Raw genomic sequence first — 23,736 nt, forward strand, 5'->3', positions numbered from 1 at the left:
CTGCCCGGATTGTGAGTCCGCTGAAGGCAAAATGAAACCTCGGTGATGAATGGGGAGGAACAAAACCCTCCACGGCCTTTGTTTCGCGCTCTCCACAGTTTGTTTGATTAGTTTCCCTGTTCGGGTCTTAGACATTTTCACCATTTCAACATTTTTGTTCTTGAAATGTCTCTCATTTACTCCGCAGGGAATTTTTTCAACTCTCAGATCCTTAATTTCCTGAACTACATTCCAGTTCAGTCAACTCATGAAATTCCCTCTAACTCCTGGTTGTCGCCTCCGATCAGCCCTTTTCTCAGTTCCAATCAAGAGTGGTATCCGAACCATTACCCTGTCCTTTGTGCAGATACTGACCGATCCGCTGGGTATTTTCACCACTGCCTTTCATTGTTTCAAATGTCTACAGTTAATCCGTTCCAGCCATGACTGAATCTTAAATGATTCGGCGTGAAATTGCAGATTCGAGAAGTTTGCCCACAAATGACGTTGTCTAATTGGTCTCTCGTTATCCGATTGCCACATTCTCCCTGTTTTAACACAGACATTACTTGGTCTCTTTCAGTCCACCTGGATATTTTCATTACCAATTGTGTTCTCAAAAATTGTGAGTTTTGAAAAATTGTGGTCAGAGTCCCTCCGATCTGCTCTCTCCATTCCTTTAACAACCTCGGGTGCGTTATCTCTGAGCTCAGTGACTAATCCACCTCGGCTATTAAATTCAGAGCCAAATCCTTCTCTACAGTTGTCTCGAAATATGGCTCCAAATCCTCCTCAGTCTCGCTGAAGATGCTGTATCGACACCTTTGTATGGAATATTTTCCTGCAGCTGGTTTGATCCTGTGATACCTTGATTCATTGAAACCAACATTTTCACATCTGCCATCATTTTTAGAAACTGAAGAAAATAATTTATATCGTCCCAAAAGTTCATCCAATCCAGCCCTGTCTGATAGATACCAGATCACATCCCTCAAGAGTCTGACTTTCCAAACGTGTTTGGAATGATTTTGAGATTCACAGGCATAACGCACAATCTGAACTCCAATTCACTGGAATGTTGACACGTTCTCGTTTTGTTAAATTTTTAGATATCAAGTTACATCTTCTGTCACTTCTTCAAATACCTCCTTCCTTTTTTCTTGGTGATCTCTTTTCACTATTTCATAAATCATCTGATCCTGCTCCAACAGTTTTATTATTTCCACTCTCTAGTCTCAGATCCGGATATTTCACACGCTCCAGTCTCATCAGGTGAAACCCTCCCACTGCTCCATATACCCAGTCTGTCAAACCGTTTTTGCTGGTTGGTTCAGATCGTACCCGTCCATTCCCTTCTTCCTGAACTCATCCTAGTGTCCCAAGAACATGAACCCTTCACTCCTGCTCCAGCCCCGCTGCCACAAATTCACCAGACTCATGTTGTCCTCAGTAAGGGCCCAGTGCAATACAATTCGGAGATCACCACCCTGTGGCCTTGTTTATCAGTACAGAACTCAAATTTTAATATTCCTTTTAAAAACGTAATTATAACCGTGTTATTGATTCCGACCATGACTATTTTCCGCTCTCCTTTCCTTTCCAGAGATGGTCACACCTGTTCCAGGAAGTTCTTCCCTCTGGCACCAGGGCGGCAACGTATCATTTGGACCTGCTCACGGCTGCAGAAGAGTCTGTTTATTCCCCTGACTATAGAATCTCGCACCAATCTCGCTCTCCTATTCCTGTGCCCCACCTGCCACTCACCTCTCTCCCACTCGGGCTGCCTCCCACTGCTCCCTGGTTTCAAGCTGTTACTCAGAAAGACCAATCTGCGTGACTGTTTCTATCCGCCTTACAGTCCATAACATCAGGTGTCTATTGGACAGTTCCAGTAATGAGATTCCTCCAACTGTGACTGCACTGGCCCGGTGGATGGTCACTCACTTTCGTTTATCTGCACTCTATATGCTCGGTTTATTCTTCCTGTTTGAGCAATAGGATCTTGTTCATGATCTGGACCGTTTATCAGGACACAATTGATATTTTAAAGATTGTTCTGAACCTACCGGTGTCTACTCTCATTCTTGTTGAAGATGTTCGATCTTCTCCCCTGTTTGGACCTTCACCCATGGTGGTGACAGGCGTTCCAAGATTGTGATGCTCTGTAATAAATATATTAATAGGAGGGTTAGACTGAAATATTAAAATGAGAAGGAGCAACGTCGCCTTGTTAAAAGTGAAATCAAGTCCCTCCTTCCCCATTAGTACAACAGCTGTTAGCTCTCGGATCGAGCATTTTCCGACTGTTCCGATCAACTCTCCACATCAGGTGCGGCGCAGACAGCTGCCCAGTGAAACCCAATGAGTCCCGCTGATCTCCACAACCCAGTTCTCGACGGCCGAGATTCTGCACTGGGAGCACCAATTAGTAAGATTTACTTACGGTGCAGGCCAGCACCAGACTTATTCCTGAGGTAGTGAATATTCTGGAGGGCAATATGGAGCGAGGTGATGAATTAAATGATCCTTCACTCAGTTTTACCAAGTCTGGCGCTATTGTATTATTTTATTCACAGATTTGTTTTTTAAATATTTTTGATTTGTGGAGTTTTGATATTAATTTCTGTTATTTTATGAACCTGATGTCGATCTACACATCCAAATGGTGCTTGGTATGATTTCTCTTCTCTCGATGGGTAGTGACATTGTCCGTATGTTCATGGAGATGTGTTTTGGTTGGTGCTTCCATTTGGATATATTTACCATATCTCTCATGGTATCAGGACCTGATTAATGTAGGAGGTGAGGCATTTTACACCGTTCTACGAATATTAACACCAATGTATAATGTTATGAATTGTGTAACTTTAAACAGGTGCTGCACATTGATTGTTGGACTGTTTGTAGGGGTCTTACAATCTCAGAAAAAAACACAAATATATAAGTTGTAGATTCGACGGCAATTTTACAATCATAATTGTCCCCTTGTGCGTGTGCCTCCCTCTGTGTGCGCACAGGCAAGAGCAACTCATCAAACTATCAATCACTGTATTATCCTTTCCACACTGTGGAAATGTAAAAGCGATTAATCTCAGTCAGTAATTTCTTCAAACGAGTTGAAGTTATTCGCTGACACTAGTGTGATAACAAGATTAAATTGTGCAGTTACTCTTTTTGCCAAATTAGTGATGGACTTTCCTAACTTTTGGTAATTTCAATAGTTACTTTTTATATAAGGTTTAATGATGGACCATCCGACCTGTTGGTAATTTCAGTCGATGCTTTTTATTTCGAGATTAGTGATGGTCACTCCTAGCTGTTTGTTATATGAGCAGTTACTTTTTAAACAAAGAATAGTGATGGACCCTCCTCCTTGTTGGTATTTTGAGGAGTTACTTTTTATATTAATATAAGTGATGCACCCAAAACCTGGTGATAATTTCAGTGGTTACTTTTTATATAAAGATTAGTGATGGATAATTCTGCCTGTTGGTAATTTCAATACTTAATTTTTATTTAAAGATTAGTGATGGACGCTCCAACCTGTTGGTAAATGGAATTGTTACTTTTTATAAAAAGTTTAGTGTGGACTCTTCTGCCTGTTGGTAATTTCAGTAGTTACTTTTTTGGATAAAGATTAGTGATGGATGCTCTGACCTGTTGGTAATTTCAGCAGGGAATTTTTATATAAAGATTAGTGATGGAGTCTCCTTCCTATTGGTAATTCCAGTTGTTTCTTTCATTCAAAAATTAGTGATGGACACTCCTACCTGTTGGTATTCTTCGTGGTTACTTTTTATATAAAGTTTATCTTTGGACCCTCGTCAATGTTGGTAATTTCAGTCCTTACTTTTCATATAATGATTAGTGATGGACCTTCATAATTGTTGGTAATTTCGGTGTTTACTTTCTTTTAAAAGATCAATGATGGACCCTCTACCTGTTGGCAAATGCAGTAGTTATTTTTATATCAAAATTAGTGTTGCCAATTTCAGTAATTACTTTTTATATAAAGATTAATGATGGGCCATCCTCCCTGTTGGAAATGAAAGTGGTTACTGTTTAGTCAAAGATTAGTGATGGACCATTCTCCCTGTTGGTAATTTCAGCATTTGCTTTTTCTATAAAGACGAGTGATGGACCCTCCTCCATGTTGTTAATTTCAGTCGTTACTTTTTATATAAAGATTAGTGATCGACCCTCCTACCTGTTGGTAAATTGAGTTGTTACTTTTTATGTATAGACTAGTGATGGACCCTCATACCTGTTGGTAATTTCAGTAGTTACTTTTTATATAAAGATTAGTGATGGGGCGACCGACTGCTGGTAAATTGAGTTGTTACTTTTTATATAAAGTTTTGTGATCGGACCCTCCTAACTGTTGATATTAAAAGCAACATCTCAACTTCCCAAGATGAACGATCAGGAAACACCGAACTGTGTGAAAGATGGTTTCAGCCCTGAACAGATTTCCCTTTAAAACATTCCTGAAGTGTGTTTCTGTCTGAAGGGAGCAGCGCCTCTTTCTTCAGTTGAGCCAGTTTAACAAATAACATCCTCAATAACATATTTTAGAAAAAAACAGAAGTCCCTGCTCCATTCTCCCATCTAATTCGCATTAAATGAATGAATGAGAAATTAATCAGGAACAAGTTTTATCTCCTCCTTTGCTCCTATCCTGTGATTGGTTCACGTTCAGTCCGGCCTCGGGTCACCATGGGCTGATTTTCCAGGTGCCCGGCAGAGAGCAATAATCGGCCATTGCGAATGTGTTAACCCTTTCCTGAGCTGAACTGTGTGTTCGATCAGTCTTTGATCAGTTCAATAAATTGTACCGGGCACAAAACAGTTCAGTGAGTAAAAAGAGCCACTGTTACAGTTAAAAATAAATGCATATGGAGTGAGAACGGACAGTTTCCCACCCCTGTTAACTAAATATCAAATTTTAACATGTGGAGCAGGCAGCGCTGGAGTCGGATGGTGTAAATCTCCAGAGTTCGTGTTCCTGCTTTCTGTCCCGGAACCGCTTTAAAATGTGTCTGTGGGGAGATTGGTGGGGTATGAATGGATGAACCCTGCAATTACCGGTGTAAAATAGCCGGCCTTCAGTCAGTGTCTGCGCGAACAATTAGTGAATTGTTCCATCCGCGAGGAATCGAGAGTTCCGTACGCCAGGGGAACATATCTGATCGCGGGAAATCGGCTTTAGAAAAGAGGAAGGGGCATAAAAAATTAATTAAAAAACAAATTGTCACAAGATCAACCTTACCTTGATACCGCAAGGATTTTTCATCCCTCAATGTCCGTGTCGATTTTGCAAATTATATCCTTGTCATTTCATTGCAATCAATCGAGTACACGTCCTTTGCTTCCTTTTAGCAGTTCACAACTTGGGAATTTGATCTGATCCTTGTTATGTGAGAGTCAGAGCTCCGCCCTCCGTGAAAGCTGCTGTCAGACATCAGGATGGATTTCAACACAAACATTCCACATTTGTTTCAGAACAGGGAGCGGCCTTTCTGGTTGAATCAATTCGAACCGGGTTGACAATTCGCTGCAAAGTCAATTGTGAACAAAGTCAGCTATAAATTTTACTTTTCCTCTTCTTGTTCCGGGGAAGTTCAGTAAAACGGATACTTTGTCAGAAATAAATTGTTACATTTGTATCAGTGTCATTGTTTACTGAAGACCCATCGATTTTCTAATGTTTACGCTTCCACCCTGGGGCCAAGAGCGAGTGTTTCGTCAGTGAGCTGAGGAGAGGCTGTTTCTGGAAGTGAGGACATTAACCATTTAACCGCCGAATTAAACTATCACCTCAATCACTGGGGGAATGAGTACTGCGTTTCAACAGTTACATTTTTCAAAGTAAATATTCAGCAGTTACACCAGTTACATTGTTAAATCCGGAAAAGGAACATTCCTCGTATAACGATTGGATTTCCCTCATTTTGATGCGGTTCACAGACGGTAATGATTAGCCCCTCCCCGGGTTGGAAGTTTCCGAAGAGAGAAAGTGTTTGATGACAGATTGTGGTGATAATTCCGAGGGACGGATTGTTGTGATCAATCCCAGGGACAGATTGTGGTGATAATTCCGAGGGAAGGATTGTTGTGATCAATCCCAGGGACAGATTGTGGTGATAATTCCGAGGGACAGATTGTTGTGATCAATCCCAGGGACAGATTGTGGTGATAATTCCGAGGGACAGATTGTTGTGATCAATCCCAGGGACAGATTGTGGTGATAATTCCGAGGGGCGGATTGTTTTGATCAATTCCATGGACAGATTGTGGTGATAATTCCGAGGGACGGACTGTTGTTTTCAATCCAAGGGACAGATTGTGGTGATAATTCCGAGGGGCGGATTGTTGTGATCAATCCCAGGGATAGATTGTGGTGATAATTCCGAGGGGCGGATTGTTGTTTTCAATCCAAGGGACAGATTGTGGTGATAATTCCGATGGACGGATTGTTCTGAGCAATCCCAGGAATAGATTGTGGTGATAATTCGGAGGGACGGATTGTTGTGATCAATCCCAGGGACAGATTGTGGTGATAATTCCGAGGGGCGGATTGTTGTGATCAATCCCAGGGACAGATTGTGGTGATAATTCCGAGGGGCGGATTGTTGTGATCAATCCCAGGGATAGATTGTGGTGATAATTCAAAGAGACTGATTGTTGTGATCAATCCCAGGGATAGATTGTGATATTTCCCTTTTTCTCTCTATTTCCCCCCTTGTTTTTTGTCCAGGATTGAGGATTCATTCGGGACGGAGACACAGCCTGAAGCGGAGGAAATAAACAATCCCCAACATTTATATTCATGTGAAATCTCCTTCCACTGCTTGTTTTAATCTATCGCTGATTGAAGCGGAGTTTTATTCATTCTAACAAAAACCTTCAACGAACGAATCATTTCATTAAATACATTGTTAAATGGACAATTTGGGTCAATTCTGGGTTTTCATGGAGTCAGAGTGCATTAATTGAAATTTCCATAATGATAAAAGAATTCCATATGCAATTTCATAGAATTATATAGAACGTGCAGCACAGAAACAATTCATTCGGCAGAAAAGGTCCATGCTCCACACGAACATCCTCCCTTCATTTACCCCTATCAGCATATCCCTCTATTCCTTTCGCCTCAATGACTTTATTTAGCTTCCATTAAATGCTAGTCGCCTCAACTACTCCTTGTGGCAGTGAGTTCCACATTCCAACCACTCTCTGGTTAAAGACATTCCTGCTGAATTCCATATTATATTTATTGGTGACTATCTTATATTTATGGTCCCGAGTTCTGGTTTCATCTTCTCTCCGTCCAACGTGGCAAACCCTTAGATAATCTTAAAGACCTCTCACAGGCCACCACTCCATCTTCCTTTTGCAAGGGAAAAGAGCCCCATGTTGCTCAATCTTTCCTGATAGGTATAACTTCACAGTTCTGGTGTCGTCCGAGCAGTTATTTTTTGCACTTTCTCCAGTGCCTCTATGTCATTTTTATCATATGGAGACCAGAACTGTTCACAATAATCCAAGTGTGGCCTAACCGGGGTTCTGCACAAATTAAACTTAACTTCTCTGCTTCACAAGTCTGTCCTTCGAGAAAATACTCAGTGCTTGATTTGCTGTTTTATGGCCTTATTTACCTGCATCGCTACAGCTAGTGATTTCTATATCTGTACCACCAGAACCCTGTGCTCCTCTTCCCTATTTAGACACTTATTATCCAAGCAGTATGTGGCCCTTTTTTTAACAACCAAAATATAATACCTCACACTCATTAGATACAGAGAAGGCATTTCCTCTGATGGAGGAGTCCAGAACAAAGAGACACAATATTAAAATTAGCGCTCGGCTGTTCAGGAGTGAAATAATGACGCACTTTTTCGCACAAAGTTTACTGGAAATGTCGAATTCCTTCCTCCGATCCGTCATGGATTTTGGGTCAACTGAAATTTTGAAGACTGAAAGCGGCAGATTTTTTATTTAGGTAAGGTTATCAAGCGAAATGGATAAAGGGCAGGTAAATAGAATTCAGGTATAGAGCAGCCATGATCTAATTCAATGGGAGAACAGATTCGAGGGGCTGAATGGCCTACTCTTGTTCCTATGTTCGTGTCTGTGCTGGATTATGAATTCCGGCATTTCGTGAATGTTAAGGATAACCATAGATTCTGCACAATGGCATCATCACTGGATGGTTTGTACTTTGCTTTTAAATGGGTGTATCGTAGTATGACATTAAGTGCAGCAAAGGAGGAGTCCGTTCTGCCCTTGATGCCTGTGCTGGCACTTTGAAAGAGCTATCTAATTAGTCCCTTTCCCCTGCTCTTTCCCCATAGCCCTGTAAATTTTTCCCTTCAAGTTTTTATCCAATTCCCCTTTGAAAGTTATTATTGAATCTCTCATTTTGCCCCTCTTATTCCCTTTTCTTTAGATCTCCACTGTTCTTTCTGTATTCAGCCTGGTTCTCAACTGTATTATGAACCTTACATTCGTCGTAAGCCTCCGTTTCCTGTTTCATTATAACCTCTATCCCTTTAGTCATCCAGGGAACTCTAGCTTTGGGTGGCTTTCCTTTCTACTCGGTTGGATGTGCCTGCACTGTACCCGAACCAAATGTGCTGTGACTGGCTGGTTTTATTTAAGGCTGAGCTCCATCTGTTCTTAAGTTTTCTTATTCGTTCATGGGATGTGGGCAACGCTGGCAGGGCCTGCATTTATTGCCCATCTCGAATTGCCCTTGAGAAGGTGGTGGTGAGCCGCCTTCTTGAACTGCTGCAGTCCGTGTGGTGAACTTCGCAGAATTCCAGGGGAGAAAAGATCAGATAATCGGTGCGAGAGAATCGAAGGTAAACTTTCTTAAATATAGTTTCGGAAACACACCCACTGTTCCAACCTGTGTCCAGTCAGAATTAAACACTGAAACCCTGAATCCAATCTCCGATTTTATTTCGTGGATGGTTAAAAGTTCAGTACAAGAGATTCTGTATCTCGAGATTTTAAATACTAAGTTCCTGAATTTGATGATTTTTGTATCTGCCGGGATGCTAACCTGATGTGTCCAGGATTCTGGATAGCAATTGACCACCAACACCTCCCACCTCGCCGCTGAAAACCCACTTTATCAGAATAATCTTGTTCAGTGGATAAACAGTGAGACAGGTCAGGACATCGCACTCTCTGGCGCCGTTTTGGAGTCTCCGCCTCTGCCGGGCGAGTCACAGCAGTTCACCCGCACCCACCTGGCAGGACAAGGCAACACTTGTACAGAAGGTTGTTTTGATTAATATGTGAGTTTGACAGTGCAGTCCTTCTAACTGATCTGCTTCAACCGCAGCAGTGCACAAACACAGCCTGCCGGCTCCTGGCATTTTATTACTGCATTTTTAAGTTCCCTCTCTACCGTGCTCGAAATTGTGCCGAGATTGCATGCATTAATCCGGTCCGAAGGCAGATGATTATGGCCTGGATTGTTCCTGTCCGGCATTGCTTTCCTTTCATTCCTGTCGTCACTTGTTTAATGCATTATTTATTTAACAATATCAGGAGAGACTGAACAGGCTGTGGCTCTTTTCTCTATTAAGGAGAAGACTGATAGATGATCTGATGGATGTTATTTTTCATATTCGGAAGGGGTTCCTTAGGGTAAAACTAGAGAGCATGTTTCACCTTGACGGCAGTGCAAAACTAGAGGCCATGAATTTCAAATACTGACTGATGAAACCAAGATGGTATTCAGGAGAGACATCTTACTCAGAGAGTGGTGAGAATCTGCAACTCGTTACCACATGGAATGGTTGAGGCGAAAAGTGCAGATGCATTGAAGGGGAAGGCAGATAAATACATGAGGGGGCTAGCAATAGAAATATAAGTTGATAGGGTGCGATGAAATAGTGTGGGAGAACGCTCGTGTGGAGCATAAATCCAGGCAAAGACCTGTTGCGCAAATGAGCTGTTCCTGAATTGTAAAATTCTATGTAATTGAATGAATATTTTCATTACACCAGCTCTTTCATCAACACAGATATTGCCAGAATTATGAGCCCTATATTGAGCAGGGATACTGTCAGTAATAACAGGGTTATATTGAGCAGAGGTATTGTCAGTAATATCAGCCCTATATTAAGCACAGATTCTGTCAGTAATACCAGCTATATAATCAAAACAGTCGCCGTCAGTGTAAGAACCCGATAATTCTCACAAATACTGTCGTCATTAAGCTGCATAGAATCAGCATAGATACTGTCGATAATATCAGCTCCATAATCAGTAAAGATACTGTCAGTAACATCAGCTCCATAATCAGTACAAGCACTGTCAGTAATATCAGCGCTATATTGAGCACAGACACTGTCAGTAATATCAGCTCCACAAGCAACACAGATACCGTCAGTAATATCAGCGCTATATTGCGCACAGATACTGTCAGTAATATCAGCGCTATATTGCGCATAGACACATTGATTGTGAGGGAAAAATAGATTATGAGAGTGAACTTGCATGGAACATAAAAGCGGACTGTAAAAATTTAGACAAGCGGGCATATGGTATTGAGATGGAGGACAAGCCATGATCCTATTGAATGCAGAGTTGGCTCGAAGGGCCGAATGGCCTCCTCCTGCTCCTCTTTACCACAACTCTGTGACTCGGTTGCCTCGATTTCCACCTTCAGCAGGTGGTGTCAGATCGTCCGTCCATTACAATCCTGACACATTTTCACTTCTATTTACCTCGATTCCATTAAAAGTAATTGACAGAATATTATGGACTGATGGAATGCAATTTGCTAAAGTGCTCTCCCGGGGAGTGACGCTCCACCGCAAGTTCTACTGCCCGGATTGTGAGTCCGCTGAAGGCAGAATTAAACTCCGGTGATGAATGGGGGAGAACAAAACCCTCCACGGCCTTTGTTTCGCGCTCTCCACAGTTTGTTTGATTAGTTTCCCTGTTCGGATCTTAGACATTTTAACCATTTCAACATTTTTGTTCTTGAAATGTCTCTCATTTACTCCGCAGGGATTTTTTTCACCTCTCAGATCCTTAATTTCCTGAACTACATTCCAGTTCAGTCAAATCATGAAATTCCCTCAGACTCCTGGTTGTCGCCTCCGATCTGCCCTTTTCCCAGTTCCACTAAAAGAGTTTCATTTTCTTTTCGGTCCACTCAAGAGTTGTATCCGAACCATTACCCTGTCCTTTGTGCAGATACTGACGGATCCGCTGGGCATTTTCACCACTGCCTTTCATTGTTTCAGATTCACTATAATTGCAGTTTGATACATTTCTTCACCGTTTGGCCTGTTTCTGTTCTGTTACCTTCTATGATTCTAATTTCTAATATCCTGTTAGTTCTGTGATGTTTAAATAATCCAAACTCTTCCCGTTCCCCTCCCACTTACCCGATGTTCTTGTCCACTGAAATGTCTTTCGAGTGTTGACAATGTGCTGACTCCGTCCATCCCTTCTTCAACTGCCTGTTCTGGTCTGTCCCGGTAGAATTTCCTCAACTGGAACAGTTGGTAACCGTCGCACTTTGTCAAGACCTCAGTGATCGCAGTGTTCGGTCTGTGAACAACAATGGAGAAAACTAAACACATTATCGACCTTCTATCCGGGCGGTTACATTTCCTCTTGCACCAAACGGTTGACGCCTCCTGTGAGCCACGTTATCAAATACCTTCTGAAAACCCATATATACCGCAGGTTTTACAATCCATTGATCTATATAGTCACGTCTCAAAAAGGCTGTATCATATTTGTCAAAGACAATGTCAAATGTCTACAGTTAATCCGTTCCAGCCATGACTGAATCTTAAATGATTCGGCGTGAAATTGCAGATTCGAGAAGTTTGCCCACAAATGACGTTGTCTAATTGGTCTCTAGTTATCTGATTGCCACATTCTCCCTGTTTTAACACAGACATTACTTGGTCTCTTTCAGTCCACCTGGATATTTTCATTAACAATTGTGTTGTCAAAAATTGTGAGTTTTGAAAAATTGTGGTCAGAGTACCTCAGATCTGCCCTCTCACTTCCTTTTCACAGCCTCGGGTGCGTTATCTCTGAGCTCAGTGATTAATCCACCTCGGCTATTAAATTCAGAGCCAAATCCTTCTCCACAGTTGTCTCGAAATATGGCTCCACATCCTCCTCAGTCTCGCTGAAGATGCTGTATCGACACCTTTGTATGGAATACTTTTACTGCAGCTAGTTTGTTACTGTGATACCTTGATTCATTGAAACCAACATTTTCACATCTGCCATCATTTTTAGAAACTGAAGAAAATAATTTATATCGTCCCAAAAGTTCATCCAATCCAACCCTGTCTGATAGATACCAGATCACATCCCTCAAGAGTCTGACTTTCCAAACGTGTTTGGAATGATTTGAGATTCACAGGCATAACACACAATCTGAACTCCAATTCACTGGAATGTTGACACGTTCTCGTTTTTTTAAATTTTTAGATATCAAGTTACATCTTCTGTCACTACTTCAAATACCTCCTTCCTTTTTTCTTGGTGATCTCTTTTCACTATTTCATAAATCATCTGTTCCTGCTCCAACAGTTTTATTATTTCCACTCTCTAGTCTCAGATCCGGATATTTCACACGCTCCAGTCTTATCAGGTGAAACCCTCCCACTGCTCCATATACCCAGTCTGTCAAACCGTTTTTGCTGGTTGGTTCAGATCGTAACCGTCCCTTCCCTTCTTCCTGAACTCACCCTAGTGTCCCAAGAACATGAACCCTTCACTCCTGCTCCAGCCCCGCTGCCACAAATTCACCAGACTCATGTTGTCCTCAGTAAGGGCCCAGTGCAAAACAATTCGGAGATCACCACACTGTGGCCTTGTTTTTCAGTACAGAACTCAAATCTTAATATTCCTTTTAAAAACGTAATTATAACCGTGTTATTGATTCCGACCATGACTATTTTCCGCTCTCCTTTCCTTTCCAGAGATGGTCACACCTGTTCCAGGAAGTTCTTCCCTCTGGCACCAGGGCGGCAACGTATCATTTGGACCTGCTCACGGCTGCAGAAGAGTCTGTTTATTCCCCTGACTATAGAATCTCGCACCACTCTCGCTCTCCTATTCCTGTGCCCCACATGCCTCTCACCTCTCTCCCGCTCGGCCTGCCTCCCACTGCTCCCTGGTTTCAAGCTGTTACTCAGGAAGACCAATCTGCGTGACTGTTTCTATTCGCCTTACAGTCCATAACATCAGGTGTCTATTGGACAGTTCCAGTCATGAGATTCCTCCAACTGTGTCTGCACTGGCCCGGTAGAAGTTCACTCACTTTCGTTTATCTGCACTCTATATGCTCGGTTTCTTCTTCTTGTTTGAGCAATAGGATCTTGTTCATGATCTGGACCGTTTATCAGGACACAATTGATATTTGAAAGATTGTTCTTAGCCTACCGGTTTCTATTCTCATTCTTGTTGAAGATGTTGGATCTTCACCCCTGTTTGGACCTTCAGCCTCGGTGGTGACAGGCGTTCCAAGATTGTGATGCTCTGTAATAAATATATTAATAGGAGGGTTAGACTGAAATATTAAAATGAGAAGGAGCAACGTTGCCTTGTTAAAAGTGATATCAAGTCCCTCCTTCCCCATTAGTACAACAGGTGTTAGCTCTAGGATCGAGCATTTTCCGACTGTTACGATCAACTCTCCACATCAGGTGCGGCGCAGACAGCTGCCCAGTGAAACCCAATGAGTCCCGCTGATCTCCACAACCCAGTTCTCGACGGCCGAGATTCTGCACTGGGAGCACCATTTAGTAAGATTTACTTACGGTGCAGGCCAGCACCAGACTTATTCCTGAGGAAGTGAATATTCTGGAGGGCAATATGGAGCGAGGTGATGAATTAAATGATCCTTCACTCAGTTTTACCCAGTCTGGCGCTTTTGTATTATTTTATTCACAGATTTGTTTTTTAAATATTTTTGATTTGTTGAGTTTTGATATTAATTTCTGTTATTTTATGAACCTGATATCTATCTACACACCCAAATGGAGCTTGGTATGATTTCTCTGCTCTCGATGGGTACTGACATTGTCCGTATGTTCATGGAGATGTGTTTTGGTTGGTGCTTCCATTTGGATATATTTACCATATCTCTCATGGTATCAGGACCTGATTAATGTTGGAGGTGAGGAATTTTCCACCGTTCTACGAATATTAACACTAATGTATAATGTTATGAATTGTGTAACTTTAAACAGGTGCTGCACATTGATTGTTGTACTGTTTGTAGGGGTCTTACAATCTCAGAAAAAAGCACAAATATATAAGTTGTAGATTCGACGGCAATTTTACAATCATAATAGTCCACTTGTGCGTGTGCCTCCCTCTGTGTGCGCACAGGCAAGAGCAACTAATCAAACTATTAGTCAGTCACTGTATTATCGTTACCACACTGTGGAAATGTAAAAACGATTAATCTCAGTCAGTAATTTCTTCAAACTAGTTGAAGTTATTCGCTGACACTAGTGTCAGATTAAATTGTGAAGTTGCTCTTTTTGCGAAATTATTGATGGACTTTCCTAACTTTTTATAATTTCAATAGTTACTTTTTATATAAGGTTTAATGATGGACCATCCGACCTGTTGGTATTTTCAGTCGATGCTTTTTATATAGAGATTGGTGATGGTCACTCCGAGCTGTTTGTTATATGAGCAGTTACTTTTTAAACAAAAAATAGTGATGGACCCTCCTCCTTGTTGGTATTTTGCGGAGTTACTTTTTATATTAATATAAGTGATGCACCCAATACCTGGTGGCAATTTCAGTAGTTACTTTTTATATAAAGATTAGTGATGGATCCTTCTGCCTGTTGGTAATTTCAATACTTAATTTTTATTTAAAGATTAGTGATGGACGCACCTACCTGTTGGTAAATTGAATTGTTATTTTTTATAAAAAGTTTAGTGTGGACTCTTCTGCCTGTTGGTAATTTCAGTAGTTACTTTTTTGGATAAAGATTAGTGATGGATGCTCTGACCTGTTGGCATTTTCAGCAGTGACTTTTTATATCAAGATTAGTGATGGAGTCTCCTTCCTATTGGTAATTCCAGTTGTTTCTTTCATTCAAAAATTAGTGATGGACACTCGTACCTGTTGGTATTCTTAGTGGTTACTTTTTATATAAAGTTTATCGTTGGACCCTCGTCAATGTTGGTAATTTCAGTCCTTACTTTTCATATAATGATTAGTGATGGACCTTCCTAATTGTTGGTAATTTCGGTGTTTACTTTCTTTAAAAAGATCAATGATGGACCCTCTACCTGTTGGCAAATGCAGTAGTTATTTTTTATATCAAAATTAGTGTTGCCAATTTCAGTAATTACTTTTTATATAAAGATTAATGATGGGCCATCCTCCCTGTTGGAAATGAAAGTGGTTACTGTTTAGTCAAAGATTAGTGATGGACCCTTCTCCCTGTTGGTAATTTCAGCATTTGCTTTTTCTATAAAGACGAGTGATGGACCCTCCTCCATGTTGTTAATTTCAGTCGTTACTTTTTATATAAAGATTAGTAATCGACCCTCCTACCTGTTGGTAAATTGAGTTGTTACTTTTTATGTATAGACCAGTGATGGACCCTCATACCTGTTGGTAATTTCAGTAGTTACTTTTTATATAAAGATTAGTGATGGGGCGACCTACTGCTGGTAAATTGAGTTGTTACTTTTTATATAAAGTTTTGTGATCGGACCCTCCTAACTGTTGATATTAAAAGCAACATCTCAACTTCCCAAGATTAACGATCAGGAAACACCGATCTGTGTGAAAGATGGTTTCAGCCCTGAACAGATTTCCCTTCAAAACATTCCTGAAGTGTGTTTCTGTCTGAAGGGAGCAGCGTCTCTTTCTTCAGTTGAGCCAGTTTAACAAATAACATCTTCAATAACATATTTTCGAAAAAAACAGAAGTCCCTGCTCCATTCTCCCATCTAATTCGCATTAAATGAATGAATGAGAAATTAATCAGGAACAAGTTTTATCTCCTCCTTTGCTCCTATCCTGTGATTGGATCACGTTCAGTCCGGCCTCGGGTAACCATAGGCTGATTTTCCAGGTGCCCGGCAGAGAGCAATAATCGGCCATTGCGAATGTGTTAACAATTCACTGAGCTGAACTGTGTGTTCGATCAGTCTTTGATCAGTTCAACAAGTTGTACCGGGCACAAAACAGTTCAGTGAGTAAAAAGAGCCATTGTCACAGTTAAAAATAAATGCATATAGAGTGTGAACGGACAGTTTCTCACCCCTGTTTAGTGAATATCAAATATTAACATGTGGAGCAGGCAGCGCTGGACTCGGATGGTGTAAATCTCCAGAGTTCGTGTTCCTGCTTTCTGTCCTGTAACCGCTTTAAAATGTGTCTGTGGGGAGATTGGTGGGGTATGAAGGGATAAAGCCTGAAATTACCGGTGAAAAATTGCCGGCCTTCAGTCAGTGTCTGAGCGAACAATTAGTGAATTGTTCCATCCGCGAGGAATCGAGAGTTCCGTACGCCAGGGGAACATATCTGATCGCGGGAAATCGGCTTTAGAAAAGAGGAAGGGGCAGAAAAAATTAATTAAAAAACAAATTGACACAAGATTTTTCATCCCTCAATGTCCGTGTCGATTTTGCAAACAATATCCTTGTCATTTCATTGTAATCAATCAAGTACACGTCCTTTGCTTCATTTTAGCAGTTCACAACTTGGGAATTTGATCTGATCCTTGTTATGTGAGTGTCAGAGCTCCGCCCTCCGTGAAAGCTGCTGTCAGACATCAGGATGGATTTCAACACAAACATTCCTCATTTGTTTCAGAACAGGGAGCGGCCTTTCTGGTTGAATCAAATCGAACCGGGTTGACAATTCGCTGCAAAGTCAATTGTGAACAAAGTCAGCTATAAATTTTACTTTTTCTCTTCTTGTTCCGGGGAAGTTCAGTAAAACGGATACTTTGTCAGAAATAAATTGTTACATTTGTATCAGTGTCATTGTTTACTGAAGACCCATCGATTTTCTAATGATTGCGCTTCCACCCTGGGGCCAAGAGCGAGTGTTTCGTCAGTGAGCTGAGGAGAGGCTGTTTCTGGAAGTGAGGACATTAACCATTTAACCGCCGAATTAAACTATCACCTCAATCACTGGGGGAATGAGTACTGCGTTTCAACAGTTACATTTATCACAGTAAATATTCAGCAGTTACACCAGTTACATTGTTAAATCCGGAAAAGGACCATTCCTCGTATAACGATTGGATTGCCCTCATTTTGATGGGGTTCACAGACGGTAATGATTAGCCCCTCCCCGGGTTGGAAGTTTCCGAAGAGAGAAAGTGTTTGATGACAGATTGTGGTAATAATTCCGAGGGGCGGATTGTTGTGATCAATCCCAGGGACAGATTGTGGTGATAATTCCGAGGGACGGATTGTTGTGAACAATCCCAGGGACAGATTGTGGTGATCAATCCCAGGGACAGATTGTGGTGATAATTCCGAGGGACGGATTGTTGTGATCAATCCCAGGGACAGATTGTGGTGATAATTCCGAGGGACGGATTGTTGTGAACAATCCCAGGGACAGATTGTGGTGATCAATCCCAGGGACAGATTGTGGTGATAATTCCGAGGGGCGGATTGTTGTGATCAATCCCAGGGACAGATTGTGGTGATAATTCCGAGGGACGGATTGTTGTGAACAATCCCAGGGACAGATTGTGGTGATAATTCAGAGGGACAGATTGTTGTGATCAATCCCAGGGACAGATTGTGGTGATAATTCCGAGGGGCGGATTGTCATGATGAATCTCTGGGACAGATGGTGGTGATAAATCAGGGGGACGGATTGTGGTGATCAATCCAAGGGACAGATTGTGATGATAATTGCGAGTGGCGGATTGTTGTGATCAATCCCAGGGACAGATTGTGGTGATAATTCAGAGGGACGGATTGTTGTGATCAATCCCAGGGATAGATTGTGGTGATAATTCAGAGGGACGGATTGTTGTGATCAATCCCAGCGACAGATTGTGGTGATAATTCCGAGGGACGGATTGTTGTGATCAATCCCAGGGATAGATTGCGGTGATAATTCCGAGGGACAGATTGTTATGATCAGTCCCATGGACAGATTGTGGTGATAATTCCGAGGGGCGGATTGTTGTGATCAATCCCAAGGACAGATTGTGGTGATAATTCGGAGGGGCGGATTGTTGTGATCAATCCCAGGGACAGATTGTGGTGATAATTCAAAGAGACTGATTGTTGTGATCAATCCCAGAGATAGATTGTGATATTTACCCTTTTCTCTCTAATTCCCCCCTTGTTTTTTTACCAGGATTGAGGATTCATTCGGGCCGGAGACACAGCCTGAAGCGGCGGAAACAAACAATCCCCAACATTTATCTTCATGTGAACTCTCCCTCCACAGCTTGTTTCAATCTATCGCTGATTGAAGCGGAGTTTTATTCATTCCAACAAAAAGCTTCAAACGAACAGTACATGTCATTAAATACATTGTTAAATGGACCATTTGGATCAATTCTGGGTTTTCATGGAGTCAGAGTGCATTAAATGAAATTTCCATAATGATAAAAGGATTCCATATGCAATTTCATAGAATTATATAGAACGTGCAGCACAGAAACAGGTCATTCGGCAGAAAAGGTCCATGCTCCACACTAACCTCCGCCCTTCATCTACCCCTATCAGCATGACCCTCTATTCCTTTCGACTCAATGACTTAATTTCGCTTCCTTTAAATGCGAGTCGCCTCAACTACTCCTTGTGGCAGTGAGTTCCACATTCCAACCACTCTCTGGTTGAAGACATTCCTTCTGAATTCCATATTGGATTTATTAGTGACTATCTTATATTTATGGTCCCGAGTTCTGGTTTCATCTTCGCTCCGTCCACCCTCGCAAACCCTTAGATAATCTTAAAGACCTCTCACAGGCCACAACTCCATCTTACTTTTGCAAGGGAAAGGAGCCCCATGTTGCCCAATCCTTCCTGATAGGTATAACTTCTCATTTCTGGTGTCGTCCGAGTCGTCATTTTTTGCACTTTCTCCAGTGCCTCTATGTCAGTTTTATAATATGGAGACCAGAACTGTTCACAATAATCCAAGTGTGGCCTAACCGGGGTTCTGTGCAAATTTAAGTTAACTTGCCTGCTTTATAAGTCTATCCTTCGAGAACAAACTCAGTGCTTGATTTGCTGTTTTATGGCCTTATTAACCTGCATAGCTACAGCTAGTGATTTCTATATCTGTACCACCAGAACCCTCTGCTCCTCGATCCTATTTAGACACTTATTCTCCAAGCAGTATGTGGCCCTCTTTTACCAACCAAAAAATAATACCTCACAATCATTAGATACAGAGAAGGCATTTCCTCTGATGGAGGAGTCCAGGACAAAGAGGCACAATATTAAAATTAGCGCTCGGCCGTTCAGGAGTGAAATAGTGACGCACTTTTTCGCGCAAAGTTTACTGGAAATGTGGAATTCCTTCCTCCGATAGGTTATGGATTTTGGGTCAACTGAAATTTTGAAGACTGAAAGCGGCAGATTTTATTCAGGTAAGGTTATCAAGCGAAATGGATAAAGGGCAGGTAAATAGAATTCAGGTGCAGAGCAGCCATAATCTAATTCAATGGGAGCACAGATTCGAGGGGCTGAATGGCCTACTCCTGTTCCTATGTTCGCATATGTGCTGGATTATGAATTCCAGCATTTGGTGAATGTGAAGGTTAACCATAGGTTCTGCACAATGGCATCATCACTGGATGGTTTGTACAGTGCCTTGAAATGTGTGTATTGTAGTATGACCGTTCGTACAGCACAGCAGAGTCCATTCTGCCCTTGATGCCTGTGCTGGCTCTTTGAAAGAGCGATCCAATTAGACCCTTTATCCTGCTCTATCCCCATATACTTTATATATAAAGATTAGTGATGGACCCGACGACCTGTTGGTAATTTGACTTTGTACTTCATGTATAAAGATTAGTGATGGACCCTCCTACTTGTTGGTAATCTCACTTGCAACCTTTGAAATAAAAGTATAGGACCCTCCTTCCTTTTGATAATTTCCGTGGTTACTTTCCATATGAAAATTAATGATGGGCCCTCCTCCATGTTGTTAATTTCAGTAGTTACTTTTTATTTAAATTTTAGTAATGAACCCTCATACCAGTTGGTAAATTGAGTTGTTACTTTTTATATAAAGATTAATATGGACTCTTCCACCTGTTGGAAATTTGAGCAGTTACTTTTTAGAAAAAAAATTGTGATGGACCCTCCTCCCTGTTGGTAATTTCAGCTGTTACTTTTTTAATAAAGATTAGTGATGGACCCTCCTTCCTATTGGTAATTCCAGTTGTTACTTTTATATAAAAATTAGTGATGGACACTCCTACCTGTTGGTAACATTAGTGGTTACTTTTTTTATAAAGTTTATTGTCGGACCCTCCTTCATATTGGTAATTTCAGTCGTTACTTTTTATATAACGTTTAGTAATGGACCCTCCTTCCTATTGGTAATTCCAGTTGAAACTTTTGTATAAAAATAGTGATGGAAAATCCTCCCTGTTGGTAATCTTGGTGGTTACTTTTTATATAACGTTTATTGTTGGACCCGCTTCCATATTGGTAATTTCAGTGGTTACATTTTATTTAAAGATGAGTGATGGACCTTCCTTACGGTTGGTAATTTCTGTGTTTACTTTCGATAAAAAAAAATCAATGATGGACCCTCTACCTGTTGGTAAATGCAGTAGTTACTTTTTTGTATAAAAATTAGTGTTGGTAATTTCAGTAATTACTTTTTATATAAAGATTAGTGATGGACCATCCTCGCTGTTGGTAATGTAAGTGGTTACTGTTTATATATAGATTAGTGATGGACCCTCCTCCCCGTTGGTAATTTCAATCGTTGCTTTTTATATAAAGATTAGTAATGGGGCCCTCTAACCTGTCGGTAATTTCAGTAATTAGTTTTTATCTAAAGATTAGTGATGGACCCTCCTACCTGTTGGTAAACTGAGTTGTTACTTTTTATGGAAAGATTAGTGATGGACTCTCCTCCCTGTTGGTAATTTCAGTGGTTACTTTTGATATAAAGATTAGTAATGGGGCTACCGACTGCTGGGAAATTTAGTTTTTTTTTAATTTAAAGTTTTCTGATCGGACCCTCCGAACTGTTGATATTAAAATTAACATCTCAAATTACCAAGATTAACGATCAGGAAGCACCGATCTGTGTGAAAGATGGTTTCAGCCCTGAACAGGTTTCCCTTTAAAACATTCCTGAACTTTGTTTCTGTCTGAAGGTTGCGGCCTTTCCTTCTTCAATTGAGCCAGTTTAACAATTAACATACTCAATAAAATATTTTCGAGAAAGCAGAAGTCCCTGCTCCATTCTCCCATCTAATTCGCATTAAACCAATTAATTATAATTAATCAGGCACACGTGTTCGCTCCGACGTTGCTCCTATCCTCTGATTGGATCACGTTCAGTCCTGGCCTCGGGTAACCATTGGCTGATTTTCCAGGTGCCAGACGGAGAGCAAGAATCGGCCATTGCGAATGTGTTAACCCTTTCCTGAGCTGAACTGTGTGTTCGATCACTCTTTGATCAGTTCAATAAATTGTCCCGGGCACAAAACAGCTCAGTGAGTAAAAAGAGCCAGTGTTACACTTAAAAATAAATGCATATAGAGTGAGAACGGACAGTTTCGCACCCCTGTTTACTGAAATTGAAATTCTAACATGGGGTGGAGGCACCGCTGGACTGGGATGGTGCAAATCTCCAGAGTTCGTGTTCCGGCTTTCTCTCCTGTAACCGCTTTAAAATGTGTCTGTGGGGAGATTGGTGGGGTGCATCAAGGGATAAGCCCTGAAATTCGCTGTGTGAAATACCGGGCCTTCAGTCAGTGTCTGAGCGAACAATTAGTGAATTGTTCCATCCGCGAGGAATCGAGAGCTCCCGACGCCAGGGAACATATCTGACCGCGGGAAATCGGCTTTAGAAAAGAGGAAGGGGCAGAAAAAGTTTATTAAAAAACAAATTGACACTATATTAACCTTACCTTGACCCCGCAAGTATTTTCCGTCCCGCAATGTCGGTGTAGATTTTCAAATTATATCCTTGTTATTTCATTGTAATCAATCGAGCACACGTTCTTTGCTTCATTTTAGCAGTTCACAACTTGGGAATTTGAACTGATCCTTGTTATGTGAGATTCAGAGCTCCGCCCTCCGTGAAAGCTGCTGCCAGACATCAGGATGGATTTCAACACAAACATTCCTCATTTGTTTCAGAACAGGGAGCGGCTTTTCTGGTTGAATCAAATCGAACCAAGTTGACAATTCGCTGCAAAGTCAATTGTGAACAAAGTCTGTTTTAAATTATACTTTTTCTCATCTTGTTCCAGGGAAGTTCAGTAAAACAGATACTTTGTTGGAAATAAATTGTTATATTTGCATCAGGGACATTGTTTACTGAAGATCCATCGATTTTCTAATATTTGGGCTTCAACCCTGGGGCAAAGAGCCAGTGTTTCGTCAGTGAGCTGAGGAGAGGCTGTTTCTGCAAGTGAGGACATTAACAATTTAACCGCCGAATTAAACTATCGTTGAGCATCAATCACCTCATTCACTGGGGGAATGAGTACTGACTTTCAACAGTTAAATTGATCACAGTAAATATTCAGCAGATACACCAGTTACGTTATTAAATCCGGAATGGACCATTCCTGGTGTAAAGATTGGATTGCTCTCATTTTGAGGGGGTTCACAGACAGTAATAAATAGCCCCACCCCGGGTTGGAAGTTTCCGAAGAGAGAAAGTGTTTGATGACAAATTGTGGTGTTAATTCCGAGGGGCGGATTGTTGTGATCAATCCCAGGGACAGATTGTGGTGATAATTCAGAGGGGCGGATTGTTGTGATCAAACACAGGGATAGATTGTGGTGATAATTCCGAGGGACGGATTGTAGTGATCAATCCCAGGGACAGATTGTGGTGATAATTCCGAGTGGCGGATTGTTGTGATCATTCCCAGGGACAGATTGTGGTGATAATTCAGAGAGACGGATTGTTGTGATCAATCCCAGGTATAGATTGCGATATTTCCCCCTTTCTCACGAATTCCACTCTTGTTTTTTGACCAGGATTGAGGTTTCATTCGGGCCGGAGACACAGCCTGAAGCGGCGGAAACAAACAATCCCCAACATTTATCTTCTTGTGAACTCTCCCTCCACAGCTTGTTTCAATCTATCGCTGATTGAAGCGGAGTTTTATTCATTCAAACAAAAATCTTCAAACGAACAGTACATATCATTAAATACATTGTTAAATGCACAATTTGGATCAATTCTGGGTTTTCATGGATTCAGAGTGCATTAAATGAAATTTCCATAATGATAAAACGATTCCATATGCAATTTCATAGAATTATATAGAACGTGCAGCACAGAAACAGGTCATTCGGCAGAAAAGCTCCATGCTCCACACGAACCTCCTCCCTAATCTACCCCGATCAGCATATCCCGCTATTCCTTTCGCCTCAATGACTTTATTTAGCTTCGTTTAAATGCCAGTCGCCCCAACTACTCCTTGTGGCAGTGAGTTCCACATTCCAATCACTCTCTGGTTAAAGACATTCCCGCTGAATTCCATGTTATATTAATTGGTGACTATTTTATATTTATGGTCCCGAGTTCTGGTT

At 41.3% G+C, this 23,736-nt stretch overlaps 2 long non-coding RNA genes across 4 annotated transcripts in view; both read right to left on the reverse strand.

The window, feature by feature from the left end:
- Positions 1–5,578, reverse strand: part of LOC137313858 (uncharacterized) — a 99,581-nt gene extending 94,003 nt beyond the window's left edge. For all 3 annotated transcript variants that reach the window (XR_010961100.1, XR_010961099.1, XR_010961101.1), the window contains exons 1-2: positions 5,249–5,578; positions 2,046–2,141 (exon numbers count right to left, since the gene is read on the reverse strand). This is a non-coding gene — a long non-coding RNA (uncharacterized lncRNA). The remainder of the gene's footprint in view (positions 1–2,045; positions 2,142–5,248) is intronic.
- Positions 5,579–11,392: 5,814 nt separating this feature from the next.
- On the reverse strand, positions 11,393–22,185 carry LOC137313897 (uncharacterized). The gene is made up of 3 exons (XR_010961109.1): positions 22,095–22,185; positions 13,420–13,515; positions 11,393–11,559 (listed from the first exon to the last, which is right to left on the reverse strand). It is a non-coding gene; the product is annotated as an uncharacterized lncRNA (long non-coding RNA).
- Between the last annotated feature and the right edge of the window lie 1,551 nt (positions 22,186–23,736).

The sequence above is a fragment of the Heptranchias perlo genome, unplaced genomic scaffold (assembly GCF_035084215.1).
Source record: "Heptranchias perlo isolate sHepPer1 unplaced genomic scaffold, sHepPer1.hap1 HAP1_SCAFFOLD_49, whole genome shotgun sequence".
NCBI lineage: Eukaryota > Metazoa > Chordata > Chondrichthyes > Hexanchiformes > Hexanchidae > Heptranchias > Heptranchias perlo.